General features: G+C 41.7%; 1 protein-coding gene across 1 annotated transcript in view; it reads right to left on the bottom strand.

Moving 5' to 3' along the window:
• The window catches only part of LOC139382503 (glucagon receptor-like), a 31,573-nt gene extending 17,583 nt beyond the window's left edge, over positions 1–13,990 (bottom strand). Inside the window, exon 1 of the mRNA XM_071126591.1 lies at positions 13,534–13,990. The gene's annotated coding sequence lies outside the window, so the exon portion shown is untranslated. The remainder of the gene's footprint in view (positions 1–13,533) is intronic.
• Between the last annotated feature and the right edge of the window lie 256 nt (positions 13,991–14,246).

The following is a 14,246-nucleotide window of genomic DNA, read 5'->3' as shown; positions in this document are numbered from 1 at the left end:
ACTGTTGAGCTGTTCAAGCTATGGCATAAGGGAACAATGAGTGGATAAGAGGCAGTCCAACTAGAGAACATTACCAACCCCTATGCTCTGCATTTACCGCTGGCTGCCCCGCCACCACAGAAAGCACTGAGCTGGGCTGAAACACCTGCATTATGGATCTGCCTTACTCAAGAAAGCATAAAAGAGAACATGTTTGTATGCGGCTTTATTAACTCAATGATTTAATTATTATTATTATTTTTTTACATTGTTTGCAAACTGATATGTGACATGTATTAATGCCAAAATAACAGCCACAAAAAAACAAATATATATATATAATGTGAGGACAGACACTGGGAGACGAGAAGCATGTACAGGGAGTAAACATTTAATAAACAACGTACATGAAACAGAACAGGGGAAACAAAACGACATTAATGCTGACACAGGTAGGAAACTGAGGAATAGACAGATATAGGGGAGGCAATCAAAAACGTGAAGGAGTCCAGGTGAGTCCAATGAAGCGTTGATGCGCGAAACGATGGTGACAGGTGTGCACAATGAGCGCCAGAGAGGGGGAGCGGGAGCAGGCATGACATATACAGTACCAGTCAAAAGTTTGGACACCTAATCATTCAAGGGGTTTTCTTAATTTTTTACATTGTAGAATAATATTGAAGACATCACAACTTTGAAATAACACATATGGAATCATATAGTAACCAAAAAAAGTGTTAAAGAAATCAAAATATATTTTATATTTGAGATTATTCAAAGTAGCCACCCTTTGCCTTGATGACAGCTTTGCACACTCTTGGTATTCTCGCATACAGCTTCATGAGGTAGTCACCTGGAATGCATTTCAATTAACATGTGTGCCTTGTTAAAAGTTAATTGGTGGAATTTCTTTCCTTCTTAATGTGTTTGAGCCAATCAGTTGTGTTGTGACAAGATAGAGGTGGTATATAGAAGATAGCCCCTAGGTCAGTCAATGCGGAAAATTTCAAGAACTTTCTTCAAGTACAGTCGCAAAAATCATCAAGCGCTATGATGAAACTGGCTCTCATGAGGACCAACACAGGAAAGAAAGACCCAGAGTTACCTCTGCTGCAGAGGATAAGTTCATTAGAGTTACCAGCCTCAGAAATTGCAGTCCAAATAAATGCTTTCAAGAGTTCAAATAACAGACACATCTCAACATCAACTGTTCAGAGAAGACTGCTTGAATCAGGCCTTCATGGTTGAATTACTGCAAAGAAATCACTATTAAAGGACACCGATAAGAAGAAGAGACTTGCTAGGGCCAAGAAACACAAGCAATGGACATTAGACTGGTGGAAATCTGTCCTTTGGTCTGATGAGTCCAAATTTGAGACGCAGAGTAGGTGAACGGATGATCTCCGCATGTGTGGTTCCCACCATGAAGCATGGTTTGGGGGTGCTTTACTGGTGACGCTGTCTGTGATTTATTTAGAATTCAAGACAAACTTAACCAGATTGGCTACCACAGCATTCTGCAGCAATATGCCACGCCATCCCATCTGGTTTGCTCTTAGTGGGACTATCCCTTGTTATTCAACAGGACAATGACCCAAAACATACCTCCAGGCTGTGTATGGGCTATTTGACCAAGGAGGATGATGGAGTGCTGCATCAGATGACCTGGCCTCCACAATCACACGACCACATCCGAAATGAGATGATATGGGATGAGTTGGACCGCAGAGTGAAGGAAAAGCAGCAAACAAGTGCTTATCATACGTGGGAACTCCTTCAAGACGTTTGGAAAAGCATTCCTCGAGCTGGTTGAGAGAATAACCAAGAGTTTGCAACGCTATCATCAAGGCAAAGGGTGGCTACTTTGAAGAATCTAAAATCAAAAATATATTTGGATTTGTTTAACACTTTTTTGGTTACTACATGATTCCATATGTGTTATTTCATAGTTGTGATGTCTTCACTATTATTCTACAATGTAGAAAATAGTACAAATAAAGAAAAACTCTGGAATGAGTAGGTGTGTCCAAACTTTTTGACTGGTACTATATATATATTTTTAGCTGAACAGATGGGGCTCAAAAACCTGCCCCGAATGACGGGGTCGCCACTGCTGTAGACACAGTCAGCGGGGAGAAAATAAACGCTCTCCATGCATTAGCACTTCAACACACAGGCAGCATATTTCAAAAATGAAATGTGTGGTGCATGGATGGCGTAAGCTACAGAGATGAGAATAATGAATGCCTTTTAAAATTCAGACATTCAAACTCAGAAGCTGGAGTCAGATTCAGCACTATAGCTAACAAGGGAAGAGGAGAGGAATTGTTGCTGAATTCCTGCTGTTGTTGTATCTCTGAGGCAGATCAGAGCTCTGATGAGCAGAGGAAAGTTACAGGAAGCTGTGGACCCGTTGGCCCTTCTCCTTGTGTGACATCCATCTTCAATCATGTTGTTGTGTAGAGGAGGGGAGGGAGGAATGGGGGGATCCACATAGTAACCACTGTGATTTTTACTTCAGAGAGAGAGCTGTAATTTCCACATGTTTACGCACACATACCGGTATACTATATGGCAAAGTACACAGAAATGGGCAAAGACATGCACAGGCACGCAAGCCAGCATACCCACGTAAACACACACCCACACATGCACACAATAATGATAAAACACAGTGTCTGACATCCATAAAAAAAAGTTGGGGGGCACTTTTGAGGCATTGTGCTATTACTGGTATTTCCAGCATTGTCCACTGGTGTTGCTGCTAGTAGGAAATCCTAGGAAATGTTCTGTAATGGTTAAGGTGTTGGCTTGACAGTTACTGGACATCGGTTCGAGTCCCGGTCGGTGCTACCCCCCTGAATTCGCTCCAATGTACTTCCATGGTTGGTTTCATTGACTCTCCTCTTTAGCTGTGGGCGGCAGGTAGCCTAGTGGTTAGAGCATTGGACTAATAACTGAAAGTTTGCAAGATTGAATCCCTGAGCTGACAATGTAAAAATCTGTTCTTCTGCCCCTGAACAGGGTAATTAACCCACTGTTCCTGGGCCGTCATTGAAAATAAGAACTTGTTCTTAACTGACTTGTGTAGTTAAATAAAGAACAATAATATATCTATTTTTAAACTGATCTATTTTTTAGATACAACTTCTGAGTGTTGGATAGGATCAGCTTGAGCAAATTGAGAAGTAGAATCACTGATCTACAAATAGTATTCCCTGACAAATAATTGGTTGTGTGGGATTAAGGTTTGTAGAGCTATGCCTCCCTTGGCTTAGACAATCCCCCCCTACCGAATATGCTGTACACGCACAACCAGCAACACTAGCGGACAATGCTGGAATTACCGGTAAAAGCATCGTGCCTCAAAAAAGTGCCCCAAAACTCCCGGCCCTAATTATGAGATCATTGTTGTGTCTGTGCATACATAATGGGTTGAGGCTACTTAACATGATTCTCCTGATAAATCATAACAACCCAATGCCAAAGAGCACTGTGTACAATTTCGACTACACAGGATGACAATACATCAGAGGTTGTAGGCTAAAAAATAACTGGACTGTGACATACAGATTCCTCTCTGTCTGCTTTTATAAAACTCGTCTCCACACAAAGTTCACCAGGGCTGATAACATTCCAAGAGGATGTATACAAAGATGGCTAAAGATGCAACTCTCCTTACATCTCACGTATGTCCTGTGCACACCCAAACAGTAGGCTTCTAAGCACCCACGCACATAGTGTAGACGCACACGCGCATAGGCGGCGATGTGGGCACACATACAAAAGCACACGCACACATGGGTATGGGTCACAGGATGTCAGTGGCACCTTAATAGGGGAGGACAGGCTTGTGGTAACTGCTGTAAATGAATGAGTGGAATCAAATACATTAAACACGTGGTTACTATGGTTACCGTGTGTTTGATGCCATTTCAGTTGCCCCGTTCCAGACATTATTATGAGCCGTCCAGCCCTCAGCAGCCTCCACTGGGGATAAGTCAGAACTTCCTCCAGTTGAACAGTAGCAAGACTGAGGCTATGCTTATTGGGAAACCCAAGCAGGTCACCAGTGCTGGAAACATCTGCCCTACAATCAGCGGCCAGGCCATCCACGTGTCCTCTGTCATCTTCAGCTTAGGAGTCAAGTTTGATCCTTCTCTATCCTTCTCTGCATTAATTGACAAACACATTTAGCATCTCCTGGACTACAAGCCACCGATGCAGACCTTTGGAACATCTACATTTTAAAGAGTCTAATAAATCCATGTAATATAACCTACACCCTCACAATAAACCATGATTTATTTTAGACAGGTTTAAATAGTCCATTTCCGAAGAACAGAATAGCATACCCTGATCTGGCTATGCCATATGGCTGTGGGCTACACTAGTTAATTTAGCTGGCAAGATTTGCTTAGAATTCCTTGGCATTATTTATTTTAAAGTTTGAAGAAGACAATTGAACAAAGCTGAATAAAATAGAAAGGATATTTTCTCCAAACGATTTGAGGGAAGTGCGCACATGCGGCTATTCTTTGTTGAGTGGTTAACAAAGAAATGGGTACTCCTATATGCTTAATTTAAAGTTATTAATGTCACTTCAGTTGTTCTACAAACGTTGGATTATATGTTTTGATTTGTAATACTTTGTAAAGCTGCAGGTGCGACTCTAACGACGACTTGAAAATAGGCTCTTGAAAGGCATGATCTCTGCTTTGGTTCTTGAGCAGGCTGTACACACTTCATCAGTCTCTCATTCGCAATTTGACAATCACTTGATAATCCCTCGAATAATCCATCACGTGATCAGTTCTTTCTCCCAGGCTACAAGTAAAGACAGACACATTGGGGACGCAACTACGCATTTCTTCAACCAATTCCAAGGTGCGTATTGAAGATATTGGAAGAACTGTCCACATTTACTCTTCGTCAGCCAACAAGATGAGTAGGCCTAACGAACAGGAAAAGCACTAGCCTATGTCAATCTACTATCCCCATAGTATAAAAGTTGACCTATTCTATTCTGTGTGAAAAATAAATATTCCAAACATAGTCTGGGAGAGTTGTGGGATGCAATAGATCCCAAATTAATGCAAGCACTACCATAAAAAAAAGGTTTTACGCAATGTGGCTGACCCAACAGATCAACATATTTAGCTTTCAATGTTGATAAAGTATTAGGCTATTTCTTCACAGTATAAGGGCAGCAATGTGCACATGGCAGTAGGCTATAAGCGCGAATCTTCCATCAGCGGGAAAACACCATTATCAAAAGAGACCGCAAATGCGATAATGCATGTAATGCTTTTATTATAAAGGATGTAGCGCTATTGTTAGAGAGGGTTAGGTATTAACCCTGCCGAAAGGAAAAGAGTAGGATAGAGAGAGTACCACTACCAGGCCCACACACATCAGCAGAAGAGACTGCCTAGAGTGTAGCCTTTTTACCAGATAGCCACATCACAGCACAGGTGTAACCCAACCAATAATACCTCACACAATAAGAATGGCAGAGCAATTTAACGGCAACTTCATAGAAACAATTTACAAGAAAGAACCCAGTCATCAACATTAGAGGATTTGCAATAATCTGTATTACCTCCCAGTGGAGGAGTGCAGAGGGTATGAATGGGGGTGTATGAATGGGGGGTGTTCATAGACAAAACAAAGTCCTTAAAATGTCCAAAATCTTCTTGGCCACATGTCAATAGTATCACACCACATCAATAGAGTTCAAATAGCAATACACCATAAACTTGCAAGCAACCTCCCTTTTAACTACAACGTAAACCCAAATACTTCTGGCAATAATAGTCCAGTGACACTGAACATCAAAGCGAAGCACATTGAAAAAAATAGAAGGTCTGCTGCAGTGAAAAGCACTGGAACGATAGAGGGAAGCTAGAGAGAGAGAGTGGTCTTAGTGCAACTACAAGCCTGAAGTCAACAGCTGTCTGTCCGTCTGATGGTTTGTTTGTTTGTATGTCAAAGTTTCGTAACAATGTTGCTACTAATCCATCCCGTCAATAACTGGTGCGTTCCCAAAAGATAACAACCCCAATCTAGAGAGGCAATACCGATGATCGAGTTAAACACTTCACAAACTCAGCACGCTGAAAATAGAGAAGACTTCTGCAGCATTGCACACCCCAATCAAACTGCCGCGCCAACCGAGAGCTACCTCCCAGAGAGCCGGAAGAGCCATCTTCATTTCCTCCTTTCTGACTGCTGATGCGCTCTTAAAGTGGCAGCGCACGGTGAAGGCTCCATGCAGGAATTCGCCACAAGTTGCATTATTTAAAAAAAACTTGTACCCCTTTTTCGTGATATCCAATTGGTAGTTACAGCCTTGGCCCATCGCTGAAGCTCCCCTAAGGACTCAGGAGAGGCGAAGGTCGAGAGCCATGCATCCCCCGAAAAAAAACACGGCCGCAATGCTCGCTTAACCCGGAAGCCAGCCGCACCAATGTGTGGAGGCTACACCGTCCAGCTGGTGATCGAGGTCAGCTTGCAGGCACCCGGCCCGCCACAAGGAGTCACTAGAGTGCCATGGGACAAGGAAAACCCCTTCCCTAACCAAGACGACGCTGGGCCAATTGTGCACCGCCTCATGAGTCTCCCGGTTTCGGCCGGCTGTAACACAGCCTGGGATCAAACCCGGGTCTGTAGTGATGCCTGAAGCACTGCGATGCAGTGCCTTAGACTGCTGCGCCACTCGGGAGGCTAAAGGTGCATTTTCATGGTGAAAAGTATCTTTCCCAAACTTGAAACACACACGTGGCTTATGTATGCCAGTTAGGCTCTACATCCCTTGTAAAGCAGATTAATGTGCTTCATTTTAAGAAGTTATTTGACCACCTTAGCTGTGGTACAAACCTTAACAAAGCCTATAAGCCTATGGGCTGGGCTAGGCTACATGAGGTGTGTGACTATGATTCGAAAAAGTTGCAAAAGAAAGACATTGTTTCTTGCCTTATGCTGGGCATCAAGTGATAATATATAATTCACAAGTGATAGGCTAATATTTTCCCCCATCAAACTATTCTTGATTTAATCTTGTCTTTACATATACTAAATAATATATGTGTGACAAGGCTCAGTTAATTTTCATACCAGCTAGGTAGGCTATACTCCTGTTTTAAAGAGAAGCAATGTGCTCAATATTAGGAAAGTTGAGAAATAAATATAGTAGGTCTAGCCTATAGAAAGCTGATGGGAGCCTCCTCTTTTTAATAGAGCCCATCACTCTGTTTTCTCCCGCAATTGCATAGCCTATAGAAATGTTGCGCAACATGAACTCATGGGCTCTCATGAAGTGTTTGATTAGATTTTCAATTTGCATTGATGTCAGAGTGATTAGAGGGACAATAGAGTACTGAGTACCAGGTAATTAAAACGTTTGGTCGGCTACTAATGACCGCCATGACCATCAGAGCTTGGAGAAGCCTAATTACAGTGACTAAACGGTCACGTGGAATTTGACTGTATTCATGACTCGTGACCATGGTCACCGAAACAGCCCTAGTCAGACCACATCACCCCAATCCTGGCCCAACTCCACTGGCTACCGGTCAACTACAGGATCAACTATAAAATCCTCATGCATGTATTTAAAGCCTTGATGGGTTGAACCCCACCTAAATCAATGACCTCATCTCAATCAGTGAGCCATCTCGCACTCTCCACTCCAGCCACTCCCTAAGGCTTCAAGTCCCCAAGACACATCGTCGAACTATGGGGGACCGAGCCTTCTGCTCCCGTGCCTATGTATTTTTGATAGTCCTTGTCCCAATCCAAAATGTATTTAGCACCTAGCCCACTATCGCTATTTAACTTGCCTTGATTCTAAATGTTGTTTTATTATATAATTGTACAAAACTTATCCTCAATAGAGCTTAAGATAACTCTGTAATTAAAAGCGCTATACAAATTAAATGTATTAATGTTATGCACGCACGCACACACAAATACACACACACACAAATACACACACACACACACACGCACACACACACAAATACACACACACAAATACACACACACACAAATACACACACACAAATACACACACACACAAATACACACACACACACACACGCACACACACACACACGCACACACACACAAATACACACATACACACACACACACACACACAAATACACACAAATACACACACACACACACACACACACACGCACACACACAATAATGCTAAAACAAACAATAGCCATGTCTGACATCTCATAACAGATAGGTTACGTTACGGTCTTTCCCTGATAAATCATGAGGCAACAACATTGCCAAATAAAAGAGGAGGCGTCATTAAATTCCCCAGTTTATTTTTCTCTGTCTTGAATGCTTGATGATAGGCACATTTTTCCCATTTCCTCATAAGTGGCGCCTTAGTCCTTTTAATTAGTAATTAAACACATGACATGACAGCCATGACTTGGCAAGACAGTTAATCAATCATTAAGCAGACATTCCCTGGAAGTAACTTCGGCTGTCAAAATCATAGGTCAGTAAGTTCAAAGGTGAAACATGGAGGACTGAGTAAACATGAAAAGAAATGTTTCCTGATAAATGCAATAGCCTACTTACTGTAAACAGAACAAATAGGACTTCACCTACTCTGTCAAGACCAAAGACTCATATCAAAGAAGAATTTAACATGAACAATTGGTGCGACAAGAAAATTAACTGTTGTAAAATACCCAGTAAATTCATGAGAACTCTGTAGCTTATAAGAATCAACCCAAGGTTGGACTTCTGGACCTATGCGAGTTGATTCACATCCTAATATCGTCCTTAAAATGGTCAAGCGATTCAGATATCATATTTGCACTGATACCTGATAGATTCCCTCTCTACACAAAGCAGATAAGAAAAGCTCTATGCGCTGTCTATCTTCAGTCCAGCTGCAGCGGAGCTATGCCTTGGCACTTCCCCATAGAGGAGGATTAGAAACAAATGAAACCCCTCAGGCAATTTAGAAGTCTACCTAAGTTAGAGGGTGAAGGAAATGAGGGGAGAACTGTTCGTGGGGTTCCCATGTACTGTAGAAGTGCCAACAGAAAGACATGCAACAATAGCATACCAGTTAAGGTATTTCCTTCAAATCGAGACGCGAACGTCCCATAGTGAATGACAGGATGGGACGTTTAAAGCAACTTTTTTGTTTTTTGTTGTTGTCTGCTCTCTGCTGTCGGGTTGTTTTTTTGTTGTTGTCAGCTGTCTGCTGTCTGGTTGTTTTTTTGTTGTTGTCTGCTGTCTGCTGTCTGGTTGTTTTTTTGTTGTTGTCTGCTGTCTGCTGTCTGGTTGTTTTTTTGTTGTTGTCTGCTGTCTGCTGTCGGGTTGTTTTTTTGTTGTTGTCTGCTGTCGGGTTGTTTTTTTGTTGTTGTCTGCTGTCGGGTTGTTTTTTTGTTGTTGTCTGCTGTCGGGTTGTTTTTTTGTTGTTGTCTGCTGTCTGGTTGTTTTTTTGTTGTTGTCTGCTGTCTGCTGTCGGGTTGTTTTTTTGTTGTTGTCTGCTGTCTGCTGTCTGGTTGTTTTTTTGTTGTTGTCTGCTGTCTGCTGTCGGGTTGTTTTTTTGTTGTTGTCTGCTGTCGGGTTGTTTTTTTGTTGTCTATGCAGGGTGGTGTCTCATAAGAAGGTCATAGATGCTTTATGTATGCTTGTTGGACTGAAAGTTGGTGTTACTGGCCTTTATCCTGCCATGATCAACTTGCTGTACAACTTAGGGACTCCATAGACTTCTGCCCATTCATGCTGACCTCTTAAAAAAAAATGTTTTTAATCTGAGTGCTTGATCGGATCATGGGTATGACTGAATGGAAAGTTATACTGCATGTGTCATTGAAATTAGGAAAGTAATCAATTAACAACCTACAAGATGTTTGTGTTGTTTACTTATATTTTCAAGACGGCAAACAGGTACAAAGGAAATTCCCCGTCTTGATATCGGTACATAAACACCATCCATTACGGAAAATCCCAAACAAATCCTAAAAAAAAACATGTTTGGAAGATCATTGATAATATTCAAGGACGGATACATTTTACAATCTTCAAAAGTCGAACACCTTGATCAAGCATCGACCAATCTTCCTAGATTGTACGTGCACATATTTTAATACAATCCATCAAAATCAAATAAGACATATTGGGCCTTTGGCTCACTGTCAGCACAAATAGGTCAGGACACAATACGGCAGTAATCTATTTCATTCAGGTGCCATAGGACAATGCCCACACACGTTTTACTTGCTCACGACATCCATTCTGTGTCCGTCTGCACGTATTGCGGCGGATTCTCTTTAAACAAATTGCAAGCCACGGATGTTTACCAAGCCAACCAACGCATTACAGCAATGCACTCCTGGACTCCTTGTAAAGTGTAGGAGCTGTGGCCTATCCCAGCAACCAGACGCCCCTGCTGGTATAAAATTCCTTTGCTCTAAACAGTGATTACTGAACCCATTAGCACCACATCCCTGGAGTGCCTGATGTCAGAACCCTGTCATTCTGAGTGGTGTCAGGTGCGTGGGCCAGTGCATTGACAGACACACGACACAACTGGCTGTGTCTCTAACAGAGGAGCACACAGAGCCATTAGGTGCCAGCCCAATTAACGCTGACACGCCCGGCAGAAAGAGCTCTCATTTTACGTAATGGGACTGTTACTACAGCTGGCCTCCGTGATCACGTCTCTCTAGGAGACAGAGAGAGAGAGAGTCAGTATATGTGCGTGTGAGTTGCTAAGCTGATGTGTGTCTGTGTAGCCTGTAGTGAATCTCTGTGAATATGAATACATCTGGATGTACAAATATGTGTATATGCACTGCATGTACCTTTCTGACAGCCCCTGTTACGAAAGAAGAAGCAATAAGCCACGCTGAACTGTTACCCAGTGCTTTCTTCTCACATGTTCAAAAATAACTTTCATCTTGCTTGCATGCTTTACCAGTAGAAGGCAACCGTAGTGAGGTGGTTGTGTTTGGGGATGATGTTTAGGAAACAGCGCTGGTCTAAAAAAAAAAGAAAAGATGAACAGTACTGTTCGTCATTTTGTAGAGCGTGACAATGGGAGCCAAGGTTTTTGTTTGCATAAGCCCCTACCACTAACAGGAGGGTGGGGAGCAGAGGGCGAAGGGAAACACATGTGACAGTCCATCAGTATTATCATTCAGCCAAATCTCTGAGTGCCTATCAGCACTCAGTACTGTACGGACACTATACTCCGAACTAACATCTCTAAACATAAATCATAGTGATGATCATCAGTTGTGATTTTAGCATGTTCATCTTGGTGGGGCAAACTGACATTTTTTTTAGATGCATGCCAGCAAAGCCACTACACAACACTGAATAATACATTCATTGGACTATAACAGTGACAAACGACGCCCACAAACTGTTAGGGCCTACATAATGCTGTCTCAACAGCAGTTCCAAAACCTTCCCACTGTTACAACTGGCTATCAGCGGAGCCTTGTCTGGCAGCATGACAATTCATTCAGCAACATTTACTGCCTTTTAAAAAAACATAGCTGATATGGCTGACTTGCTTAAACAAATGTGACTTGTCTCAGGAAACTAGGCGTATGTCGCAGGTGACTACTTCACAGCAGAGCCATTTGAACGGAAACTTTTTTTAAATCAAAATGCGTTTTTTTTGGCAGAAATGCCTTCTGGAACATGTGAAATTCCATGTGCCTTAATAACAGACTTGTATGCCATCTGTATATACAGTGGGGCAAAAAAGTATTTAGTCAGCCACCAATTGTGCAAGTTCTCCCACATAAAAAGATAAGAGAGGCCTGTAATTTTCATCATAGGTACACTTCAACTATGATAGACAAAATGAGAAAAAAAATCCAGAAAATCACATTGTAGGATTTTTTATGAATTTATTTGCAAATGATGGTGGAAAATAAGTATTTGGTCAATAACAAAAGTTTATCTCAATACTTTGTTATATACCCTTTGTTGGCAATGACAGAGGTCAAACGTTTTCTGTAAGTCTTCACAAGGTTTTCACACACTGTTGTTGGTATTTTGGCCCATTCCTCCATGCATTCCTCCATGGATAGGCGTCCATCCATTATGTATATGGATAAGACAGTCTAGCTAGCTACATTTTCAGATATTACTCATTTCAAATTTTGACAGAAAGTCGTTTTCATTTCAAGTTAAAGTGTACTGTTAGCTAGCTAGGTTGGTTAGGCTGTCTGGCTCGCTAGTTAATGTTACGTGTAAGATCTTATTATTTGTATCTCAGAGCCATTTTCTTTGCTAGATATAGCCTAATGTTAGCTTGCTAACATTGAACCTGGTTGGTTAGCTACCTGCAGATTCATGCAGGGTAGTAACGTCATGAGTTGGGATTATGGTTCATTGTTTACCTAGCTATCTAGCTACACCTCTTAACAAAAGAATCCACTATGCAAGTAACCATTTCAATAGAATGTCACTGCGACAACTGTTGATAGACATAGCTGGTAAATTCACTCTGGCTATCTACTCCGATTTCAGAGAAATCTCTTCTGAGTGTGCCAGAGCACAGAATAACTGATTAATCTATGAAAGCCCGACATCTGTTGAATATGGCCGGTGTCGTGTCAGTAAACATTGGCAAAAATGTTTTAATTGTTGCCAGCAGCACAGTTGCAGTCACCAACGCTCTGGATAACATAAACACAGCCTAAAGAGCTGCTAGGGGGAGTAAAATGGTCAGTGAGCCGTTTTCTCATTTGTGTCTGGAAGTAGCTAGCAAGCTAGCCAATGTTAGCCAGTTAGCTTGGGTGTTTGGCTGTTGTTGTTAGGACAGAATGCTCGGATCAACCCTTAAAGAGTTGGGTGGGACTGAAGTTTAAGAGGGTGTGAATGATGCTGAATGGGTGTAGACAAAGAAGAGCTCTCCAGTAGGCACCAAAACATTCAGAGGCCATTTTCTCAAAAGTGAGGTTAAAAGTCTATCAACTTTCAAAGCAGAATTATTGTTCCTCAAATGCAGTGTATGATATACCATTTTGTAGCTCTGTGTCTCTGCTTTTATCCATTGTAAAAATAAAAAAACAATTTCAAATGTTGCTACGTAAGACCGGATCAAGGTGGTCGGTCACAAACTATGGCATAAACAGATTAGAGAAGATTAGAGGGAATTTCGATAAAGACATTAATGAGCGAGCTAGGACGGACGTAGTCAATATAACTATTTGTTCAGCACTTTTGAAATTTACAGCGACAAAATTTAGAACATGGGCCATTCTTACAGTATTCTCTTTGTACACCAAGACAGAACCGTAGGATAAATAAAGGGGGCATATAAGCAAGCGTACAATATTCAATGATGACATTTCTCTATAACAGGCTATAGGCTACATGTGCACCACTAAGTCAGAACAGTAGGCTAAAGTATGAGGGTGAAATGGCTACTAACAGCTTACTACACAAGCTACACTTAGTATTACTTTCTTAGCTATGGTATACACACATCCCTGGCATATTACATAATTTATGCAGCAGCATACAAGACATGTTTGGACTCACCTTGTTGTGCTGTGCTCACTTGAACAGGAAGCTGGCGCTGCATTCCTTTGTGGGCACATTTTGCCATCAAAATTTGTCAAAGTCTGGCATTCTCTGGATTTATGGTGCTTTCAAGACAACTGGGAACTTGAAAAAAAAACAAGATCAAATCATGATGTTAGTGACCTAAAGGTCGGAGCTCTAGGGTTCTCGACTTGGAATTCTGAGTTGGATGACCTTTAAAAATGTATTTTTCCAGTCGGAGCACTTTTTTTCCCCAGAGTTCCCAGTTGTCTTGAACTCACTGAGGTCTGAGATTTCCCCGTTCTGAGTTTCCAGTTGTTTTGAAAAAGACAGAAGTCATGCTGGATTGACAGCATGGCCAATGTTGAATGTTTATCCTTCCAAGCTTGTAAAAAAGACCCTTAAACCCAGACTTGGACCACACATCCACTCCACTGAATAGCGAGTGAGTGATTGCTTTGCAATGCTAGCAGTTAGCCACTGATTCCTGATTCCCTCCTTCCATTGTGAAATTTGCGATTTCCAACTCGTTGTGCAATGTTTATGTCCAAAGGCCGATGAGCACCGATACGTTTTATCAATAATTTCACGGGTTGAAAATAATTTGCCAGTAGATTGTCGACTTGATTCATGCTGATGACTGCTAGCTTGCTAGCTAAGATTTTGAAAGTCAGTCCAATCAAAATTACTGTAGATATAACGTGAGATTA

The sequence above is a fragment of the Oncorhynchus clarkii genome, chromosome 24 (assembly GCF_045791955.1).
Source record: "Oncorhynchus clarkii lewisi isolate Uvic-CL-2024 chromosome 24, UVic_Ocla_1.0, whole genome shotgun sequence".
NCBI classification, from domain to species: Eukaryota; Metazoa; Chordata; class Actinopteri; order Salmoniformes; family Salmonidae; genus Oncorhynchus; species Oncorhynchus clarkii.
This window is presented reverse-complemented; position numbering and strand designations above follow the sequence as displayed.